The sequence below is a fragment of the Sprattus sprattus genome (assembly GCF_963457725.1).
Source record: "Sprattus sprattus genome assembly, chromosome: 5".
Classification (NCBI taxonomy): domain Eukaryota; kingdom Metazoa; phylum Chordata; class Actinopteri; order Clupeiformes; family Clupeidae; genus Sprattus; species Sprattus sprattus.
The window spans coordinates 31815034-31837998 of record NC_137924.1 but is presented as its reverse complement, the minus strand read 5'-3'; the positions used below and the strand labels follow the sequence as shown (position 1 = coordinate 31837998).

General features: G+C 43.1%; 1 protein-coding gene across 1 annotated transcript in view; it reads left to right on the top strand.

The window, feature by feature from the left end:
* The first annotated feature begins 21007 nt into the window (after window positions 1–21007).
* Window positions 21008–22965, top strand: part of raph1a (Ras association (RalGDS/AF-6) and pleckstrin homology domains 1a) — a 109474-nt gene continuing 107516 nt past the window's right edge. The window contains exon 1 of the mRNA XM_080838783.1: window positions 21008–21266. The gene's annotated coding sequence lies outside the window, so the exon portion shown is untranslated. The remainder of the gene's footprint in view (window positions 21267–22965) is intronic.

Genomic DNA, 22965 nt, shown 5'->3' with positions numbered 1-22965 from the left:
AATCATTTGACACACACACTTCAAATCATATGAGAAACACACACACATACTCAACACACATAAATTCCACATCCTCTGACACACATAAACACACACTAACACAACATCTGACAGTGTGAAGGGATTTAAATTAGAGGCCGGGCTTCAGATAGTAGCCGGGGGCGTGATCGATACGGACAAATAAAGACCGGGAGGTAAAATAAGGTACCACATAGATTCCACATCCTCTGACACACATAAACACACACAAACACAACATCTGACCCCACACCACTCCATCATAGCACAACACACACATACACATTTTCAATTCTTTATTGGTATTAACAAAGTTGGTTACATATCAAGGCAAGTACAAAATATGACTTTTAAAAGGCTCTTAGGCAAAGAGTCAGTCTTTAACATGCACACACTTGGTGTGTCATAGTCTTTTTTGGGGGGGGGACTTGTCAGAACTTGCCTGGCCATTTTGGGTGCTTCACCCCTCTTGGTCTGTTTAAATCTGCTGGTCTAGTGTTGATGTACTCGTGGTCTGTCTGGGCGTTCCTGTGCAGTTTGTGCTGGAGGAGGAAAAAACACAGTGAGATGTGTGTGAGAGTGGTGGTGTGTGTGTGTGAGTGGTTGTGTGCGTGTGTTTCTGTGTGTGTATGTGTATGTCTCTGTGTGTCTGTGTGTCTGTGTGTCTGTGTATGTGTTAAAGTGTGGCCGTGTATGTGTGCGAGTGGTTGTGTGTGTGTGTCCTCCCATCGTTTCCCCTTTGGGACTTCTTCTATAAAACATGCAGTATTTTTAGACAAATGCCATAGAAAGGAAGTCAAACTCTCCCAACCACATACACATCTTGGGCCCTATCTTGCACCCAGCGCAATTGACATTGTCACCGACGCATGTATCATTCCTATCTTGCACCTGGCGCACAGCGCGATTTTCCCTCCAGAGGCGCGCTTCGAAATGAACTTGCGTCGACATGGGCGGGGGCGAAACAGAGAAGGCGTTTCTCTGGCGCAAGTGGTATTTTGCAGTTGCAAAACAACGCCGTGCGCCGTGCGCCATTGACCACAAAAAAGCTGGTCTAATGTCAGAGGCGCAGGGCCCTATCTTGCCGATCAGAAACGCAAGTAGGACGGCGCCAAGCGCAAGTAGCTGTGTGGGCGGCTCTATGGCGCAGTTGCTATTTTAACGGCGGAAAAAACACACTTGCGTCCAGCGCAAATGTCAAAAGGGTTGGTCCAAAGGAGGTTACTCAGCCATAGGTGTGGTTTGGGCGTAATATGCAATAAACCAATCGGAGCGTCATTTCACATTCCCTTTAAGAGCGAGAAGCGCATAGTCCATAGCGGCTTGTTATTTTGATGGCGGAATTACCTGGTGGAAGACCGGAGAAGTTCACAGCCGAGGAGACCGACGTGAGATTTACACCAATTTTTTGGCAAGCCATATATAATTACAAGGAAAATAAAGTATTTACCACTTGAGGAAATCATTGTGAAATCCATATCCAAGATATTTTAAAAATAAGCATACATGTAGCCTACACATTGACCCAAATGATTCAGGTTAATTGAAGCTGCGTGACATTTGATTTATTGTATGGCTTTGTAAAAAGCCGGGAGATAGATATATATGGGGATGCGAGAAACCCTCCAAAAGTAAGCAAAGTCAAGCAAGCATGTCAAGATATTGCCGTGATTGTTTCTGCAACAGGGCACCCGAAAACGTTGCCGAAAACGCTATAATGACGTCCGGAGACGTGGGACATCCAAGCTGGAAGGTAACACACGTTCTCGTGCCTTCACGGGAGGTGGATCTGCCTCGACCCAGGATCTGACGGCAGCAGAGGACATTGCCACGTCTACCCTCACGCCTGAGAGCGTGCAGGGATTTGGGGGCATGGAAATCGGCACCCAAGCCAGTGCACCAGCTGACCAAACCCAAGGTACATAAATAAAGTCCACATACACAGAGATGAGTTTACAAGATTTATAATAATACTGGCATTAAATAAATGCAACAAAGCCATACAATAAATCAAATGTCACGCAGCTTCAATTAACCTGAATCATTTGGGTCAATTGTGTACGCTAGATGTATGCCTAGTTTTTAAATGTCTTGGATACGGATATCAAAATGATTTCCTCATGTGGTAAATACTTTATTTTCCTTGTAATTATATATGGCTTGCCAAACAATTGGTGTAAATCTCTCGTGAAGACGACAGAAGTAAAGTGTAGCCTACAGGTCCTATACTGTGCGGGCAAGCACATGCGCCCTTAAAATAGCGTTCTGAATACGCGTTACAGACTTTAGACATTGCGCCTCACATTAGACCAGCTTTTTTTTGGTCAATGGCGCACGGCGCACGGCGTTGTTTTGAAACTGCAAAATACCACTTGCGCCAGAGAAACGCCTTCTCTGTTCCGCCCCCGCCCATGTCGACACAAGTTCATTTCGAAGCGCGCCTCTGGAGGGAAAATCGCGCTGTGCGCCGGGTGCAAGATAGGAATGATACATGCGTCGGTGACAATGTCAATTGCGCTGGGTGCAAGATAGGGCCCGCAATGTCTAAAGTCTGTAACGCGTATTCAGAACGCTATTTTAAGGGCGCATGTGCTTGCCCGCACAGTATAGGACCTATAGGCTACACTTTACTTCTGTCGTCTTCACGAGAGATTTACACCAATTGTTTGGCAAGCCATATATAATTACAAGGAAAATAAAGTATTTACCACATGAGGAAATCATTATGATATCCGTATCCAAGACATTTTAAAACTAGGCATACATCTAGCGTACATAATTGACCCAAATGATTCAGGTTAATTGAAGCTGCGTGACATTTGATTTATTGTATGGCTTTGTTGCATTTATTTAATGCCAGTATTATTATAAATCTTGTAAATCTCTGTGTATGTGGACTTTATTTATGTACCTTGGGTTTGGTCAGCTGGTGCACTGGCTTGGGTGCCGATTTCCATGCCCCCAAATCCCTGCACGCTCTCAGGCGTGAGGGTAGACGTGGCGATGTCCTCTGCTGCCGTCAGATCCTGGGTCGAGGCAGATCCACCTCCCGTGAAGCCACGAGAACGTGTGTTACCTTCCAGCTTGGATGTCCCACGTCTCCGGACGTCATTATAGCGTTTTCGGCAACGTTTTCGGGTGCCCCGTTGCAGAAACAATCACGGCAATATCTTGACATGCTTGCTTGACTTTGCTTACTTTTGGAGGGTTTCTCGCATCCCCATATATATCTTTCTCCCGGCTTTTTACAAAGCCATACAATAAATCAAATGTCACGCAGCTTCAATTAACCTGAATCATTTGGGTCAATGTGTAGGCTACGCTAGATGTATGCCTATCTTGGATATGGATATCAAAATGATTTCCTCAAGTGGTAAATACTTTATTTTCCTTGTAATTATTATATATGGCTTGCCAAAAAATTGGTGTAAATCTCACGTCGGTCTCCTCGGCTGTGAACTTTTCCGGTCTTCCACCAGGTAATTCCGCCATCAAAATAACAAGCCGCTATGGACTATGCGCTCCTCGCTCTTAAAGGGAATGTGAGATGACGCTCGGATTGGTTTATTGCATATTACGCCCAAACCACACCTATGGCTGAGTAACCTCCTTTGGACCAACCCGTTTGACACTTGCACTGGACGCAAGTGTGTTTTTTCCGCCGTTAAAATATCAACTGCGCCATAGAGCCGCCCACACAGCTACTTGCGCTTGGCGCCGTCCTACTTGCGGTCTGATCGGCAAGATAGGGCCCATAAAATGACTTGTTTGTTATTTGGAAAAAGGAGGTGGGATGCTTAGGTGGGATGTGTAATCTCAGAACCTCCTTCATGTACATCATAGCGGTAGGTTTCTTTTCCCCAGAAACTCAACTCAACTCAACTTTGAAACTCTGATTTGACTCTTTGATTTCTTCAGACCAGAGACAAACAGAGTAAACATGATACACATCTGATACTCTGCCTGTGCCCGTATTTGTGTGTGTGTGTGTGTGTGTGTGTGTGTGTGTGTGTGTGTGTGTGTGTGTGTGTGTGTTTGTGTGTCTGTATTTGTGTGTGTGTGTGTCTGCATTTGCAGTACTGGTACACATGATACACATTTGGAGAAACACTGAAGGGGTCATGTGGGGACCTCTAGGTGATCTAGGTGGCAGAGAATGAAACAGCAAAAAAAACATCCTATAGCAGTAGTGTGTGTTGTTTGTAGATCTTGTAAATCCCTCTCTCTGTCTGTCTTTCCCTCTCTCTCTCTGTGACTCTTTCTCTCCTCTCTTTCTCTCCTCTCTATGATCTCCCCCTCACATCTAGCCTCTAACCACACACATAAACTGTGAAACCACACACATAAACTGTGAAACCACACACATAAATTGTGAAACCCCACACATAAACAGCACCGTGGAACATGTGAGATCTGTATGCGGCAGGAGACTGTGACACACTCTTACCCCCAGCACCAGGGCGATGACGATGGCCACGACGCAGAGCATGGACGTCCCTATACAGACCGACCAGAGACCCACGGGAGGCGGGCAGCCCTCTGAGGGCACTGGGCTCGTCTGGTTCTCCTCCCTGGCGGCATTCAGCCAAGGGGGCCCGGGCTCCAGAGTCTGTTGTTGTTGGACTACTGCTGGGCAGAGAGTTCACATATTATCATCTCATTCTCAGAAGCAGAATAACACAAGAATTTAGAGTCAGAGGAATGCACTATACTACTACTACTACTTCTACAATTACTCAAACTACCACCACTACAACTACTACTGCTACTACTAATATAGCTGCTGCTGCTGCTACTACAACTACTACTGCTACTACTACCACTGCTCCTACTAATACTACTGCTACTACTGCAACTACTACCACTGCTACTACTAATACTACTACTACTACTACTAAAACTACCACCACTACAGCTATACTACTGCTACTCAGCTGCTACACCTAGCTTATGTGTGTATATTTGTATGTATCTGAGAGTTTGTGTGCGTGCATGTGTGTGCTTGCATGTGTGTCATGTATAAGTGAGTGTGTGTAAGTGTACGTGTGCCTGCGTGTGAGTGTGTGCCTCATTTACCTGAAAAAAGAGCAGTAACACGGACCTCCCTCTTGAAAGGTGGGGGGTAGTTCCTCTCCAGCACACAGGTGTATACCCCTGCCTCCTGCTCTGTCACCTGCTTGAACTCGTACACCACCCTGTCTCCTTCCACCAGCAGACGCAGGTTTTCGTTCACCTCCACAGCAGTATCCTGTCCTTTGAAGGTATGGCTATGGACGGACTGTTCCTCCTTAGCTAGGGTCACGACGCGGTCCTCTCCTGTTAAGCGTGCACAGCTGAGGTTGTAAGAGGTGGACCAAACCAGGCGCTCGACCCTGAGTTCTGCTGACACACACACACACACATACAAAGTGATTATGGGGCGTGTTTCAACGAACCAGGAAAAAAAATGCCTCTTTGCTCAATTGGATACCTACAACCAATCAGAGCAACATAGTATGACCATCTGATACATTAAAACTTTTACCGGATCCCGTAGGAATGACAGCAAAAACATATTTTCGATCGACAAATGCCTTGATCGCGTTTCCCTGTTCCTCTTTCAGAATTAATGCGCTGTTAATATCTGTGAGATATGCCTGCTCACGTACTTATTAGCAGCAAGGCTAGCTAGCTACTATGTGTTTCAATGGATTTTTTGTCTAAGCGTTAGCAATAACCTATCAATAATGGTCTAGAGCGCTTCAGTTAAGACCTACAATTCTCGGCTACATTCGTGTTGCACATACACAACTAACCGAGTCAATGTAGACATAAAAAAGTCGTGTAGATAGCTTAAATCACATAAAATATGTCCCACTAACAGGCTCCCGATACGCCGCCATCTTGGTACGATTTCATCTATCTAATCAACTCAAGCGTTGGTTTGTCATCTGTCCATCATCGTATAAAGACCGCCCTGCCAATTTGATTGGTACGGCATAATCCGGCTGCTGATACTCTCTCCCCAACTGCACAAAGCCAGACCGAACTTCCCTGACCAAAAATGTTGTGGGCGGGGTTCGGGCTGGTATCCAGGCTACAGCAGCACAGCAGTACAGATCACAACACCTACCCCTCCCATGACACATACCATGGTATACAGTACATTAGGTCTATCTTAACATCATTCCTACTTATCCCCCATCTTTAATATATGTCAGGAAACTATCCCACATAGCAGAGAACTTTGACACAGAGGGTCCCACCTTGGCCAACATTAGTTCAGAAGAGGCTGTACTCGTCATAAGCTCAATCAGGTCCTCATAACATGGCGCACTTGTAATCTTCCATGTCCTTAGAATAACTTTGGCTGCGTTAAGAGAGCATGCGAGAGCTAGCCCCAACTGTGCCTTTGTAAGTCCAGCTGTTAGCATAGTTTAGTCGCCAAGTAAGAATAAACGAGGTGAACTTGGTAAGGGCTGCTCCAGCCACTCTTCCATAGTCCCAATTACTCGAGCCCAAAAAGGGGACACCAGTGGACAGTAAAGTACCCATAGAGCTCCTACATTTCCAGCATTCGTTACTTTGAATTAAACCAAGCCTCTTAAGTCTAACTGGAGTCCAGTAATATATATGAATTATTTTACAGTGTATAAATTTGGTCTTTATACATTTTAGATAATTTTATATATTCTATCAATGTTATTAATCACAATATTCAATCATTTACAGTAACTCAATGATCATCCAACCAATACATCCTAACAGACAACTCTTAGGATTTCTAAAATCATGTTTTGCTAGAGCTGTGGACTTTTTGGAGCTCCTGTATAAAACAACAACAACAAGAGATCGACTTTGGTGCTTTTCTGGAGCCTCAAACAGGAAGTGGTGGGCATGCTTCACACACCTGCAGGTTTATGTGTGAAGACGGAAACCATTTTCTTTTTCTTTTGTTCCTGTATGATTTCTATAAAGCTTTCATGGTGAGTTTACTGTTGAGGGACGCTTGTAGTCCGTGCCATGTGCAGGGTGTGTAAGTTGTGCTGAAATTAGATTAGAGTAAACTTAAAGAGTCACTGTAAAAAGTACAGGTACAAAGCCAAATGTTCCGCCAAAGATTAATGACCCCTGTCATTGGCAATGGGTTTTTTGCTTCTAATTCACATCTTTAATATCATTCCGCAAGTAGTCCAGTCATTTAAATGAAATATGAAATGCAGTCTAATCAGAAGTAGAAAAGAAATAAATGCCTATGATTAACAGATCAGTGTAGTAATAGCCTATGTTTTACAGATCAGTGTAATAATAGCCTATGATTAACAGATGAGTGTAATAATAGCCTATGATTAACAGATCAGTGAAATAATAGCCTATGATTAATAGATCAGTGTAAAAATAGCCTATTTATTATCAGTGAAGCCAAGTACAGTATAAACCTTACATGCACACCACCGCAGTTCTGTTTGTCATGTGGTCCATCACCTGATAACCTAATGTAAACATAGTCTTATTTCACCACCCATGTGTTCTAACAAGGTCCTGACACCAGAGATAGCTTAAATCACATAAAATATGTCCCACTAACAGGCTCCCGATACGCCGCCATCTTGGTACGATTTCATCTATCTATCTAATCAACTCAAGCGTTGGTTGGTCATCTGTCCATCATCGTATAAAGCCCGCCCTGACAAAACAAGGTCCTGACACCAGAGCCACATGTGTGCATAAGTGACTTGTAATAATTGCGATATTTTGTTATCCGATCATATGGATTATTTCCATAAAGATGTCTCACTAACACAGACACAGACAGCCGGGCTGGGTCACACTCTTCTTCTTAGCAGCAAGTAACAAGTTGCAAGTTTAACACTACTGATCATCTGAAGGATCTGATTATCCAAGTTAAGCACTGTACTGATTGTCTGAAGGATCTGATCATCCAGGACTGAAATAAAAAATGTATGACCGCTGTTATTGGTAACAGGTGCTTCTAATTCACATGATTCTGCAAGTCGTTTGGTCATTTAAGGTAACGGAACGTCATTGCTACTTGAAGTCAGCAAGTGAAGTGTTGCTACACAACACCAGAAACTTTAAAGTTATATTTGTGAGAAGAACTATTTTTTTCTAAGCGGAAATCACGAAACGGCAACAAAATCATTAAAAAGAGGTATTTTGGAGGAATGTCTTCTATGGTTTCGGGAAGTAACCGTATAATAAGCAGGATAATGTATAGTCCAGAGGTCATTTTCTTAAAATAAATCCCTTGTATATATATATACAGTGTGTATTACACAGGCTACCCAGGGACACACTGATAGATGCTGTGAAAAAGTCAGTCTATGCTAGGATAAAATGGACTAAAGGTATGGATAAAAGATACAAATGGACTAAAGGTATGGTTAAATGAGATTCAAATGCACCAAATCATTACTCTGTTTGAGTTATCTAAGTATGTCATATGTCATATTTTAAGGTGTTCGCCTAATTGGTATGACTGTATTGTCAAAATATTGCCAAAACACTGAAGCTGTTTTATGGATGGTGACAGACGTATCATCATGATAAAACACAGACACACATTAACGCTCTATGTGCTCTCCCTCCTAGCTAAGAAAGCACTGGTGCTGTTTCAAACAAATAGTGACAGAAAAGTTATACACGAAGATATGCCTCTACACAACAGAACAGTCTCTTCCCTCTCTCTCCTAGTTGCAGTACACTGAAGCTGTCTTACACACATGTCCTAGTTGTGAAAATGTAAAGGTTTGGGACCTTTAGACTCCCAGTCACCCCTGTGCACACCTCCGGGGTAGTGTACATCAGTACTAAAGTTAACAACAAAAGAAACTGACCACCAAAACCACTTTTGTGTCACATACATCATGATGCCTTAACATCCTCCATAAGGCCATGCTTTGCAGCATTTTAGCGCAGTCGCTAACTAAACTAAAATGATGCTGACTCTAGTAAAAACACCCCTATGAAGTGGTGGTGCCCTGACGGATACCCACCGGTGATGCAGGCTTCAGCCTGGGCGAGGAGGATGAGGCACACAGAGAGGGAGGCGAAGACGAAGAGGAGTCTTGATGTGTGTTGGACAGTCATGGCTGCAGGAAACTGAGAGAATGAGAGGGAGATGAGAAGAGATACCCAAACAGTCTCACACACACACACACCTACTCATATGCTGAGAGGAGGGTTCTGTAGAGAGATAGAGCGCGAGAGAGAGGGAAGGGGGAGGGAGTAAGAGAGGGGGGAGGGAGATGGGTAGCAGGGAGGGTGGGAGAATGAAAGAGAAAGATAGACAAATAACAGGATGGAGGACAAAAAGACAGACTTTCAGCTTTGTCTGTATTATGACACTGGACTGATGACAAAATGAGGGGGAGAAAAAGAAAAGGATGTATAAATATATAAATCACAAGAAAGAAAGAAAATGTGACACAGATAATACAAGAATATATTTCTTAATGTAGGTGGTGAAAGAAATAACAAAATGTGTGTGTGCGTGTAAGTGGTGAACGTGATGCATTGCAGCCTGCAAAAAGGATGAAGTGAATCACAGACTCAGAGGAGTGAGACAGAGAGAGCTGTGTCTTTATGTGATATTGTACCTTCTTTTCTTTTTAATATGTATGCTTTGGAAATGTGAATCAAATATTTTGTCATTTTTTAATTCGAATTTGAATTTGAGAGCACTGACTGTTCCATAACACAGTGTTGGGCATCAAAGGTTATTTAGGAGCACTTGGATGGAAAGCTATACAAGTATAGATCTGCTTCATTGATTGGCTAGTGGGTAGCCAAGAGGTTATTCCTGGACAGTTTCATTTCCAGTGAAATTTAAGGGAAGACCAGGCAAGGTGAAAGAGGAACAAGGGCAGTAAGTTCTTCATCGGTACAGAAGTGAGCAATAAATAACTGGAAAAGGAACTGACCATTAAAAACTCTTTTGTGTCAAGATGCCTTAACATCCTACATAATGTTGTGCTTTGCAATATTTTAGTGCAGTCGCTAGATAAAAAGATGCTGACTGCAGTTTTTACACATGTCAAAGCACGACATCAGGGCACTGTTGGGTTTAGTTTTAGTTACAAGAGGGCACTGTTGGGTTTAGTGTTAGTTACATCAGGGCACTGTTGGGTTTAGTGTTAGTTACATCAGGGCACTGGTAGGTTTAGTGTAAGTTACATCAGGGCACTGTTGGGTTTAGTGTAAGTTACATCAGGGCACTGTTGGGTTAAGTGTTAGTTACATGAGGGCACTGTTGGGTTTAGTGACATGAGGGCACTGTCGGGTGGCTTTGGTGAAGTGGTAAGGATTAGACACAGCATGGTTAGGTTTAGGGTTAGTTACAGGCCTACAGTGGAGGTCTGAGTGTTGTGAATTTCACAGCTCCAGGATGGTCATGGTTTTGGTGAGTTGATCGGTGATTAAGGGTTTGGTGTAGCTGATAGGTATTGGATGGATATTAAGGGTTTGGTGTAGCTGATAGGTATTGGATGGAGATTAAGGGTTTGATGTAGCTGATAGGTATTTGATTAAGATTAAGGGTTTGGTGTTGCTGGTAGATATTGGATTAAGATTAAGGGTTTGGTGTAGCTGATAGGTATTGGATGGAGATTAAGAGTTTGGTGTGGCTGATAGGTATTGGATTATGGAATCAGATCAATGCCATACATATGATTTTGTATCTGTAATATAGATTTTGTATCTGTGAAACCATCTACACTTTCAAAACCTATCTACAGATACGGATTTCAAATACGAAATGTATCTACACTTTCAAAAACTATCTTCACTTTCAAAATCTATTTACGGTTACGGATTTCAAATACGAAATATATCTACACTTTCAAAAACTATCTTCACTTTCAAAATCTATCTGCAGATACGGATTTCAGATACGCATTACGGATACGGATTTCAAGCATGAATTAAGGATTTCTGTTACGAATTACAAAATCTTTTTGGCACTGTTTTTACAGCCTTTCTAAAGCGCCAATCAACACATTTTATCCTGTACTGACTAGCCAATCAGCGCCAGCTTGCTGGCAACTGCTGGCCCTGGGAGAGTTGAGTGAAACGGTGTATGCAGCAGTCATGGATCAGAGACCGAGAAATGGCACAAGTAAGAAGTCCTATATTTGGAGTTGTTAATAAAGTGATTGTAAAACGCACGTCAGTGGTTTTCACTCCACACTTCGTTCCATCTGTTTCAAAGATTCTTGTCGTTGTATGGAAGATATTAGGATCTGCTTTTGTAGCTTACGAAAGCTAACGTTAGCATTTTCGTGACCAATCTCATAAGTATTCATATGACCCATTATCACGATGAAAACATTTAGCAGACAGACTGCTATTGTCTTGTTCTCCAGACACATGCAAAGTGATGTAGGGGGTATACCGTGCATATGCATCCTCAACAACTGGATAATGACCAGCCTGATTTCAAAACCACCTTGCAATGTCATTTTCGTTTCTTTTCATTGCACTTTGGGGTGGCCTATTTGTAACCATTTTCTGAAGTCCTTGAAAACGCTTTATTGTGTATTTTTTTGTGGAAGCGAGTTTTCTAGCGTCTCAGTGGAAGAGATATATGAGGCAGCAAGCTGGAGTTCTCGCCACACTTTCATTAGATTCTATTTGTTAGATGTGGCTGAGACCAATTTCTTAGTTACAATGCGTTCTGCAGCCATGCGATCTCTGAATCGCCAGAGCCTAAGATTAACTAACCAATTTTATTCAAACCATGCAGGGGAGACCCCAGATCTCTCCCTAGGCAGAGCGGTGGCAGATTTAGGTTAGAACTATTGAATAATGAGTGGGCCAGCAGTTGTCAGCAAGCTAGCGCTGATTGGCTAGTCAGTACAGGATACAATGTGTTGATTGGCGCTTTATAAAATCTGCCAAAAGCGCTGATTGGCTCTTTAGAAAGGCTGTAAAAACAGTGCCAAAAAGATTTTGTAATTCGTAACAGAAATCCGTATCCGTATCCGTATCCATATCCGTATCCGTAATGCGTAACTGAAATCCGTATCTGCAGATAGATTTTGAAAGTGAAGATAGTTTTTGAAAGTGTAGATAGTTTTTGAAAGTGTAGATAGTTTTTGAAAGTGTAGATACATTTCGTATTTGAAATCCGTATCTGTAAATAGATTTTGAAAGTGTAGATAGTTTTTGAAAGTGTAGATACATTTCGTATTTGAAATCCGTATCTATAGATAGAGTAGATGGTTTCACAGATACAAAATCTATATTACAGATTACAAAATATTTATGGCATTGATCTGATTCCATATTGGATAGTTTAATGATATACTGTTTTCATTGTGTTTAATGACTGTGATTGTGTAGTGTCCAAAATGAGCTACCCAAATACAGTATTTTGTTTTAAAGTGTGTGATCATTGACTGGCTAGTTTTGTTTTAAAGTGTATGATCATCTACTGGCTGGTTGCTAAGCGCCAGATGGGGTCTATCCAAATCAAGTGTTCCTCAGATGTTTTGTTGATGTGTTTTGCTACATGATGGGGCGTCCTGTATCTCTGCACATCTGTGCTTCTAACACAATGTGAGGAGACTCTGACAGGAAACTGTGGGTTCAAGAAGGAAGAACAGTTTTTTTGTATAATTAGTGTGCTTGCTCGTAGTAGGACTATTGTTTGTGTGTGTGTGTGTGTGTGTGTGTGTGTGTGTGTGTGTGAGCAGGTTTATGAAGGAAGGGCACATTTAAAGGTATAATGATTAATGAATAACAGTTTCTAAATTCATCATGTGTCACCCTCACAGAAGTCTAGAACTGATCTTGTCCAGGTGTGGCAAGAATAACTGTCATCTGGTTACAAAATGTATAAATAAATAAATAAATACATTCATTTAATTCATAACGCACTCTACATTCAAATGAATCTCAGAGTGTTACAGTAAAAACATAGTTAAGACATAGTTAAAAACAGCCTATTAAAACAAATTGTTGAAAACATAGTCAAAAAACATAGTTAAAAAACAAAGTTAAAAAGCAAAGCTTAAGCTAGCTTAAAAACATAGTTTAAAAACAGGATAAAAATATAGTTTAAAAAACATAATCTTAAAACATAGTTTAAAAAACATAATTTTAAAACATAGTTTAAAAAACATAGCTTAAATACATATCTTAAAAACATGGCTTAACAACATAGTTAAAAAAACAAAGTCAGAAACATAGTTAGAAACATGGTTACAAACATGGTAAGAAACATGATTAAAAACACGATTAAAAACATGGTTAAAAACATGGTTATAAACATAGTTTAATAACATAGTTTAATAACATAGTTTAAAAACATAGTTAGAAACATAGTTAAAAACAACCTATAATGAAGTAATAATGATAACTAGAATGCGTTTCGTGAACGAACTGCGAGAGTGTGCTTGCTCTGTTGCGGCCATGACAGAGAGAACAAGTGCCTATGAATTAACATGTATTTACATCTACTCAATCAGTGTAGTGGGGCCTTCTTCCAATATATTTTAGCAAGCAACCAAGCTCAACCATTATATTTTGGCTCCACTGACGTTTAGACATATGAGAGTATCTTTGTTGTTCTGTTTTTGTTTGTTTGTTTGCTTGTTTATTGTGAAAGGGTCTAGTGTGTTACATTTGGTCATAATAGTTCCAGAGTTTCGTTATACTGACTTACTGAGCTAAGTGAATTGTTGAAATTGTTATCTTGGTAAAAGGAAACATCTCTGCAACAATATCGGAATGAATGCGGTTACATAGCCAGCTTTACTTAAAGTTTATTGTAAGATAGGCCTATATGTTAGACTTAATGCAGTTAGAGTTAGACTGTAGGTCTAGTATCTAACGTAAGCAACACTTTTACTGTATAGCTAGAGAGCACGTGTATCACATTGGTTTATAGTCTGTCAAATAAGTTGTAGTTATTGGTGTTCGATGGCATAAAAAGTTAGTCTTCTCTTATAAGCCTAGTTAGTACATCTGATTAGAGCTAGCAACCATGAATTGCAGATTAAGGGGTCCCCTATCTCAGTGTTCATTTTGGCAGCTATTTTAGTCACAATTAGTCATAGTTATCCTTCTTAGTTTTAGTCTAGTTTTCGAAAACTGAGCCCACTACAACAGCTACGCTGTGTCCAGGTACATCCTTAAACGTTTTTCAGTTAACCTAATGATTCAAGGTCTCTCATGAATCATTACTCCCAGGACACGGGTTAATGTTAACTCACGCTGTCGGTCACGCTTAATCCTCTCCAACCACATTAGCAACAAAATAAACTGTTGAGCTAACAAGTTAACCATTCTTTCAGTATAAGCTACTTTTGCATAGCCCCGTACAGCTAGGATAGCTCACGTTACAGTTAACCTAATGATTCAAGGCAGGGCTCTCAAGTGTCACGCATTGAGCGTGACAACCACTCATTTAGGTCTTAAGTCACGCACTCCCGCCACACATCGTATTTCTCACGCTGAAAAAAAAACTCTAGTATATTTATTATATGTGCCGGCCGCTTCGCGTAAACATGACCTGGCTGCGCTGCGTTGCCCTCACCATAAAGGAATCACGCACGTCTCCCCGAATCCCGTGGAGTTCTGCCGTGAGGTGCCACTTATCAGCCAATCAAAAAAAAAAGGGCTACACAATAGCCTATCAGAAAAAACGTATCTTCTGTATCTGGGTAAGATTTAATCCAACAACCAATGAAAATAAATCCTGGAATTGCGCGCGTCTGATCTCCGATTCACCTTTCGTTCACCTTAGAGGAAACCACTGGAGCTCCGAGCATCAATCTCTACAAATAGTAAGTTGTCTCCTGTTTTAATGTAACAACAAAGTTAGCTCGGCAATATGTCACTCTTGCCTGTCTTCAAAACTTGAGAGCCCTGTCAAGGTCTCTCATGAATCATTACTTCCAGGACACGGGTTAATGTTAACTCACGCTATCGGTCACGCTTAATCCTCTCCAACCACATTAGCAACAAAATAAACTGGTGAGCTAACAAGTTAACCATTCTTTCAGTATTGCTACTTTTGCATAGCCCCGTACAGATAGGATAGCTCACGTTACCGTAGTAGGAATACAAGCCTTAGCTCACTATATTCACACAACTAAATTCATGAATTACTTCACAGGTTTACTTCACAACTTGAATTAAGGAAAATGATCCCCCGTTACGGCTATCTGAAACTGCCAGTGGATACTCCCGTTACGTAGTGTTAGTTAGCCTTTAGCCCCGTACTCAGATATTACAGCTGCTTAACACAGCTAGGATAGCACTGCTTAACACAGCTAGGACAGCTAACGTTACGGTAGTGGGAATACAAGTTTTTCAAGTTCGCACGTACCTATTTATGCGAGTGAAATACTCGCACTGTAGAGCCCTGGTATGGAAGGTGTCTCTTAATATTTCTAGTTATACAGTTGAATGGAGAGGAACAGAGAGAATAGGTTCTTTGGCGCAGGTGTCAGTGAAGCACAGGTGCAAGCCAGTTTAATGAGCCTATTATGATGTCATAATGCCCCACAGTTCTGCCATGCAAGTCTATGGGGGAAAAAGGGGATGAAAAAAGAGGAATTAAAAAGGAGTGACAAGGAGTACCGCCACAAAAAGATATAGCAGGTTGCACCGGATCAGGCCGGACGTTTCGGTGTTTGAACGGCATCTCTATCTCAATCGGGCGAGGCGTAATTAGCTGCAAGAAAAACGGGGAGAATAAATAAAGAAAACTTATGAAGAACAATACTGTTCCCTTCGGGCAAGCACACTAATAATAATAATTCGTTTTAAAAAGTAGGAAATGCCTTTCTGAATAAAAAGGTTTTTAGGCCAGTCTTAGGCCCGATCCCATTTCTAATCTCCACCCCTACCCTTACCCCTACCCCTTGGCCCTCGCTTTTTCAAACGGAGCCATAACGTAGGGGTAGTCGAAGGGGTTGAAACTCTAGCCCTACGAATTGGGATAGCCCTTCAACACTTACGTAGGTCATCAGTACGCTGCGTCAGCTGTTACGTTACTGGAGAGCGACAGCTGTCACTCACCAGACATAAACAAACGTGGCACCTGCAGCTGTTATTTACACAATGCAACATTTCATCAAACAAGTTTTAAAACCATGAATTACAAAGAAAATACTTTCATTTGTGTGACGCTTTTCCTGCTGTTTCCGACATTTTTAAAGGGACTCGCGCGATGTTTCTTCTTTAATGATCCCGGGTTCGCAATGCATTGGGGGAAATCGGTCTCACCCCTCCGTTTGAAGTGTGCCCTCGGAAAATCTCCGTTTTTAACGTGAATTGGGACAGCCCTACCCCTCCACGTGAACGCGCAAAACGGAGGGGAAGGGGAAAGACGAAGGGCTGAAATGGGATTCAGCCATAAAGCAGTCTAGTGTCTGTGTTGCCCTTAAGTGGTCCGGGAGGCTGTTCCACAGGTGTGGCGCTGGCTAGCAAAAGGCCCGGTCGCCCATGGTGTGTAGCTTGGTGTTTGGGACCTGCGAGGCGAACTGTTTGTGGATCTAAGGGTACAGTTGGATGTTTGGGTTGAGTGATGAGTTCTTGTAGGTTCGGGTGTGCATGACCATTTATGTATTGATGTGTGGAGTAGAAGGACTTTGTAGTCAATGCGGAATGAGACAGGGAGCCAGTGTAGTGAGTGTATAATGGGTGTTATATGATATTATATATGTGTTTATTGCTTCCCAGCCTGCTGTTAATGGCTTTAACTCCATCCTAACCAGAGTTTCTTGTAGGGAACTAAAAATAGAACACACAGAAGAAAAATCAAACCTAATTTTCACTGTTTCATTTTGATTTAATTTCAAGCTTTTCATTCTACAAAGTTACTCCAGGAAGAAATTCTGCAATGACATAGTTGAAACACTAGATGGCAGTTCATACAAAGGACATAATAATCTCTCACGGCAGTGTGCAGCTATAAAGGTATTTGACAGAACCGCAGACGCTGATCAAAGACTTAAACTTGGGCATTTATCTGTTTTATTGATCTGTGTTTTAATAATGGCTTAATGAAACGTTAGCTCTGTAAAAGCATGGTTATCTTAAACAAAAATGGAGCTATATGCCCAAAATAACACTGGAACCCGAATGACAGACAATGGCCTTTGAATAGAGCTGTTATTCCAGAAGCCAGCGAATGAGAGAGAGAGAGGGAGGACAGAAGAGAAGAGAGGAGAGGAGAGGGAGGACAGAAGAGAAGACACGATAAGAGAGAAGAAGAGAAGAGAGGAAAGGAGAGGGAGAACAGAAGAGAAGACACGACAAAAGAGATGAAGAGAAGAGAGGAGAGGAGATGGAGGACAGAAGAGAAGACACGACAAGGGAGAAGAAGAAAAGAGAAGAGAGGAGAGGAGAGGAGAGGAGAAGAGAAACAGAAGACAGAGTGAGGAAACCGGAGAATGGAGCAGGGTCCTGACGGAGAGAGGGCTGCCCACTGCTGTGCCTGAGGCAGAAATGTGACTCACTGACCATGCGCCGTTTGATGTGGCCGCCTTGAAGTCCAGAAGAACAATCTCAGTGTCGTCTCCCGTTTCCCCCGCTCATGGCGTCTCCTCTTACACAGGCTCTGAGACACGCCACCAGACCTGCCCTCCCACACAAAGAGCTGCTACATGTGTGAGGATGTGTCACGCTGCTACACGTCCCCTGAAGTGTGTGAGTTTGTGTCACGCTGCTACACGTCCCCTGAAGTGTGTAAGTGTGTCACGCTGCTACACGTCCCCTGAAGTGTGTGAGTGTGTGTCACGCTGCTACACGTCCCCTGAAGTGTGTAAGTTTGTGTCACGCTGCGACACGTCCCCTGAAGTGTGTGAGTGTGTCACGCTGCTACACGTCCCCTGAAGTGTGTGAGTGTGTGTCACGCTGCTACACGTCCCCTGAAGTGTTTGAGTGTGTGTCACGCTGCTACACGTCCCCTGAAGTGTGTGAGTGTGTATCACGCTACTACACGTCCCAAGAAGTGTGTGAGTGTGTGTCACGCTGCTACACGTCCCCTGAAGTGTGTAAGTTTGTGTCACGCTGCTACACGTCCCCTAAAGTGTATGAGTGTGTATCACGCTGCTACACGTCCCCTAAAGTGTGTGAGTGAGTGAGTATATCATTCTATTACAATGCTTCAGCTTAATGCTATGTTTTTTTTTGTATTAACCCAGCTTTTACAAGTGCAGATAGTAGGCGGCTGCTGCCACAAGAACATCTCAGAAGTAAGTTTGCTTCTCCCAAAAGCAACAAATAAAACACACTAATTGAACCATTATGTTTTTTAAGCAGCAGCTGGCTTGTAGTTTGATCTCATGGCAACAGTCTCTGGTCCAGCAGCCAGTGTGCTGGCCTGATGTGAACCTCGCACATGGGCCAGAAATGAGCAAGATTCAACAAACATGCTGTTGCATTCAGTTGGATGATTCAGCGGTCTCTCTTCAGCCACTGGCAGGCAGGCAACAGTCTACAGCCTCTCATTGCCAGGCAACAGTCTACAGCCTCTCATTGCCAGGCAACAGTGTGCAGCCTCTCATTGCCAGGCAACAGTCTACAAACTCTCATTGCCAGGCAACAGTCTACAGCCTCTCATTGCCAGGCAACAGTGTGCAGCCTCTCATTGCCAGGCAACAGTCTACAAACTCTCATTGCCAGGCAACAGTCTACAGCCTCTCATTGCCAGGCAACAGTGTGCAGCCTCTCATTGCCAGGCAACAGTCTACAAACTCTCATTGCCAGGCAACAGTCTACAGCCTCTCATTGCCAGGCAACAGTGTGCAGCCTCTCATTGCCATGCAACATTCTACAGCCTCTCATTGCCAGGCAACAGTGTGCAGCCTCTCATTGCCAGGCAACAGTCTAAAGACTCTCATTGCCAGGCAACAGTCTACAGCCTCTCATTGCCAGGCAACAGTCTCCTCTTGATGGATGATTCCTATCTCAGTGCTGAATCTGATGGTCCTGATTCTGGCCTGAGTTTGCAGCCAGCAGGGATATTCCCACACCTCATTAGTGTACGTGATTCTAATCCAAAACACTTTTGCTCCAATTCAGCAACCTGCTCCTCACGGTGCTCGAGCTGTTAGTTCAGACTGTGTGCTCAAAAAACAAACAAACAATCAAAACCCAGAGTGATCACACACAGTCCTGACTCCTGACCGACACAGCAACTACTGGCCCCAGCCAATGAACACGCTGCTTAAGGAGCACAGTCGGGAGGCCTGTAATCAGATTAGCTATTGATCTCAAATATCAACAAGTTCACACAGAGTACAGGTAAGCTTCAGGTGTTCACAAAGTGTACTGGTAATCTGTAAAGAGGCTGGTTCACAATCTACACACAATCATAATGTTTATCATAACCATAACCAGAATCGTCATAGCAAACAGTCTTACAAAAATAAAAGAAAGAGAGGCTTTCTTCATTTCACACCCTTAACACTCTTACCTCTTCACGTTTTAATGAGGAGCTCGATATATTTGTAAAACTGTTAGTTTGTTATGATTGTTTTGATATTGTGTACAGTTTATATTTGTAAAACTGTTCGTTTGTTATGATTGTTTTGATATTGTGTACAGTTTATATTTGTAAAACTGTTCGTTTGTTATGATTGTTTTGATATTGTGTACAGTTTATATTTGTAAAACTGTTAGTTTGTAATGATTGCTTTGATATTGTGTACAGTTTATATTTGTAAAACTGGAGGTTTGTTTAGTAGGTCTACATGGCCCGCTGTTACCAGCAAACTTAGTTGGGTTCCATCACATGTGTGTGGGATGGGCCTGCCATCTCCACCCTCTCCAATATCAACAACCAGAATTGCCCAAAACACAGACTGTGCGTTTAATGCGCACTGAAGACTCTACTCACTGAAGACTATACTGTCAGCCATCAGTGGAACATGGACTGACATGAGACATCAAATTTGTGTAATGTAATTCCCCCAGTCAGACTCAGACTGTCCCTGCAAGGATCTGCAACATTATGTCACCATCTTATTGGTAAATGAGTATGGTCTCCAATCCACTACTATTCTCTGTGTCTCCTCTCTGAAAGGTGGCGTAATGGTTCTACATAAAAGCGCTAAAAGGCTCATAACAAAAACTGGCACAATACAGCATACACAAGGAGGGGTGGGGGTGGACCTTAGAACCTTCAATGGTTGTATGGACACTGAGATGCAATACGAGTCATGGATTCTGCATTGCACCCCTCTTTGTAGGGCAGTCTGTTAAGGTAGGGCATCTGCCAAACAGGGCAGGTGTGTGTATGTGTGTCAACTAGCTTGCACTAAGGGGGTTCAGGCTCTGGGCTCTGTAATGCGCCTAGAGACAATTGTATTGTTATGGCGCTATATAAATACAATTGAATTGAATTGAACTGTTAGCCATGTTTGAATTATTTCCACCACCACCCCCTGTGGAACCTCTATTACTGTTTCATAAAGGAATAGATCCCCTTTCTGAGTAACGAGAACACTAAGAGCGCGCTGCTTTCGGTTGACGCTACGGTTAAAATATTTGCATTACATGGAGGAGAAAAGGCTTGTATTTGTTCAATATGAAATCCAGTATTTCGGTCGGTGCTACATAGCTTTGACTCGGGGCTTCTTAAAGCAGATGTCGGTTTCCCATCTACCGCAGCAAGCTGAAAAGGCCGAGTTTTCTCAGACATGGATGAAATCTGATTTGTTCAAATGGCATAACTTAATAAACGGACTTAGTAGAGAGCAGATGGTTCGAATAAATAATAAGAGGATTCGCTCCCAAATGCAGCACGTTGTCCACTCTAAATCCCATTCCCCGAGAATGCATACGGCCACTCCACTGGCAGCGAGGTTCCACTGGGGGAAAAAACGCCCTCTCCTCGCCTGCCTTCCCTGTGACGTGCGAGGTTTCGGTTGATTAGTCTAGGCTGATTTGGGGAGAAGGGGTTGGACAGGAAACGGAGACGCCTAGAACGCACATCAGTCCGCGCCTCCCGAGGAAAAGGAATGGAAGCGGGGACGTGAGCGTGTCACCGGGCAAGCAAGCGGACGGAAAGACAGAGCGAGAGAACGAGCGAGCAAGAAAGCAAAGCCGAATCCAGCGGTCGGTTGGCGGCAGCAGCAGCGGTGATAGGGAGCTTCCAAGACCCTCCGGACCGGCTGATTTTACTCGATTGGTGCCTGAATTGCGGGATTTGCGTCGACCTCACGTCTTTCGCAAATTATTGTTACCATATTCCTTGGAAGCCGCAACAAGAAGACCCAGGATAATTGACGGTAAGTAGGCTACTTAGATTAGCTGTTGTTGCCGGTTGCGGCTCTATTTTCATGGATCACCCTCTCGCTTTTAAATTTGGCTGTTGACATCCATGCCAGTTGGTCTGTTGCTAGCTAGACAGATGAGAAGAGACTGCGAGGAACCTGAATTGTGTGTGGGCCCAATCAGATCACTATTAGGATAGACTCGGTGAAAATCATCGAACCTAAACTGGCTTCATAAAAGTGGTCGATTTAAGAAGCAAGTCCGATGCATTTCAGGGAAGATAGGAGAGCAGACTAAGATCAAATACACTGGAATACATCTGAATCATAGTAGACTGTGGGTTTATCCCTAACAGGGGGACAGTGCGGCAGAGTGCAATAAATCTGTCAAAATGAGAAGGATTTTCTCACTGAATGCAGAATAGATAACCGGAGGGCACTGAAACAGATCCACTCGATGTTGCTGGCAGGTTGTCGGACTGGCTTGTTGGCTTGCTATAGTCACCGACTCGGGAGTGTATTGATTCACAATCTGGGCGCTGTATGCCGCAGGGGCAGAGGGGATGGAAGCCGTGGGAAGGCTACATCGGGGCCTTGGACGACTGGGGTGCGTCATGTAAACGCCTCATGAAGGCTACAACAATCTTTCATTCATATTTTACCGTTCACGTAACCCTGAATGTCAAATAGGGTCTCGTGACTCGATAACCGAGCTGGTGCCATGATGCTTTGGCGGTATGGATGCCTAGGCGTTTCTGGGTATGGGCGTGTGCTCGTGTGTTTTCTGAATTCATTTTGAAATCAGCAACGTTTCATTCCTTTCCTTTTTTCTAAGAAAAACGGCTTATTCGTCCGTCTTGCTGCCACCGTTGCCCGATATCTCCAGGTCGAGAGTGCTGTATCTCTTTAGAGCAGGGAAAGCAGTTTGTTTCAGCCGACTCCACCCCAGCCGTGTGGCTTGACAGTTTGTAGCGAGACTGGGATGCTCATGTTACAATCTGCGCACAATAGGCCCGGTGCGCACGGCATGGCATTACCTTACGGCGCGGGCTAAACGGGAATCTCCATGAATGACTCGTGTGCCAAAACACTGCTTTTGCACCTAATTGAGCTGCACCGGACATGGCCTATTTTATTTCATCATCTGGTTATGAAATAACGTGTTTTCATGATTTTTAACTATTACCATTATTCCTCTAAGACCGCTGTGCCTCCCCCTAACCTGTTATGTGCTGATGTGGCGTACATCTCTACTAGCATCTTTCCCAGTCACATTTGAAAGGCGATTCGTAATTAAAATACATTTAGAGGAAAATAGTAGACCTATATATTTTCGGTGTGTGCAATCAATTGATCTGAACACGCACAGTGGTCAAAAATAAAGAATGTTTAGATTGTGCCGCAAATGCAGTATGACAGGTGCAGCGCTACGATGAATATGGAGCATTATGTGTCAATGCAACGGGTGCTGTTTTTGTTACAGTGTTGGGAAGGCTTACAATAAGCCGCAGCCCGACAGCCAAGAAAGCCTAGGCAGAACATCTTTATGCCAACCCGAACCTCAGGAGTATCATAACGTGATGTCAGCAGCATCCTTTCCACCATTGGTCCAACGAGTGGGCACGACTTGCGAATGGTTCTCTGACGTCAGGCAGATTTGGTTATTTTAATGCGCCGATTTTGAGGGCCCGGCAACGGCCTGCCTTGTGGAGAT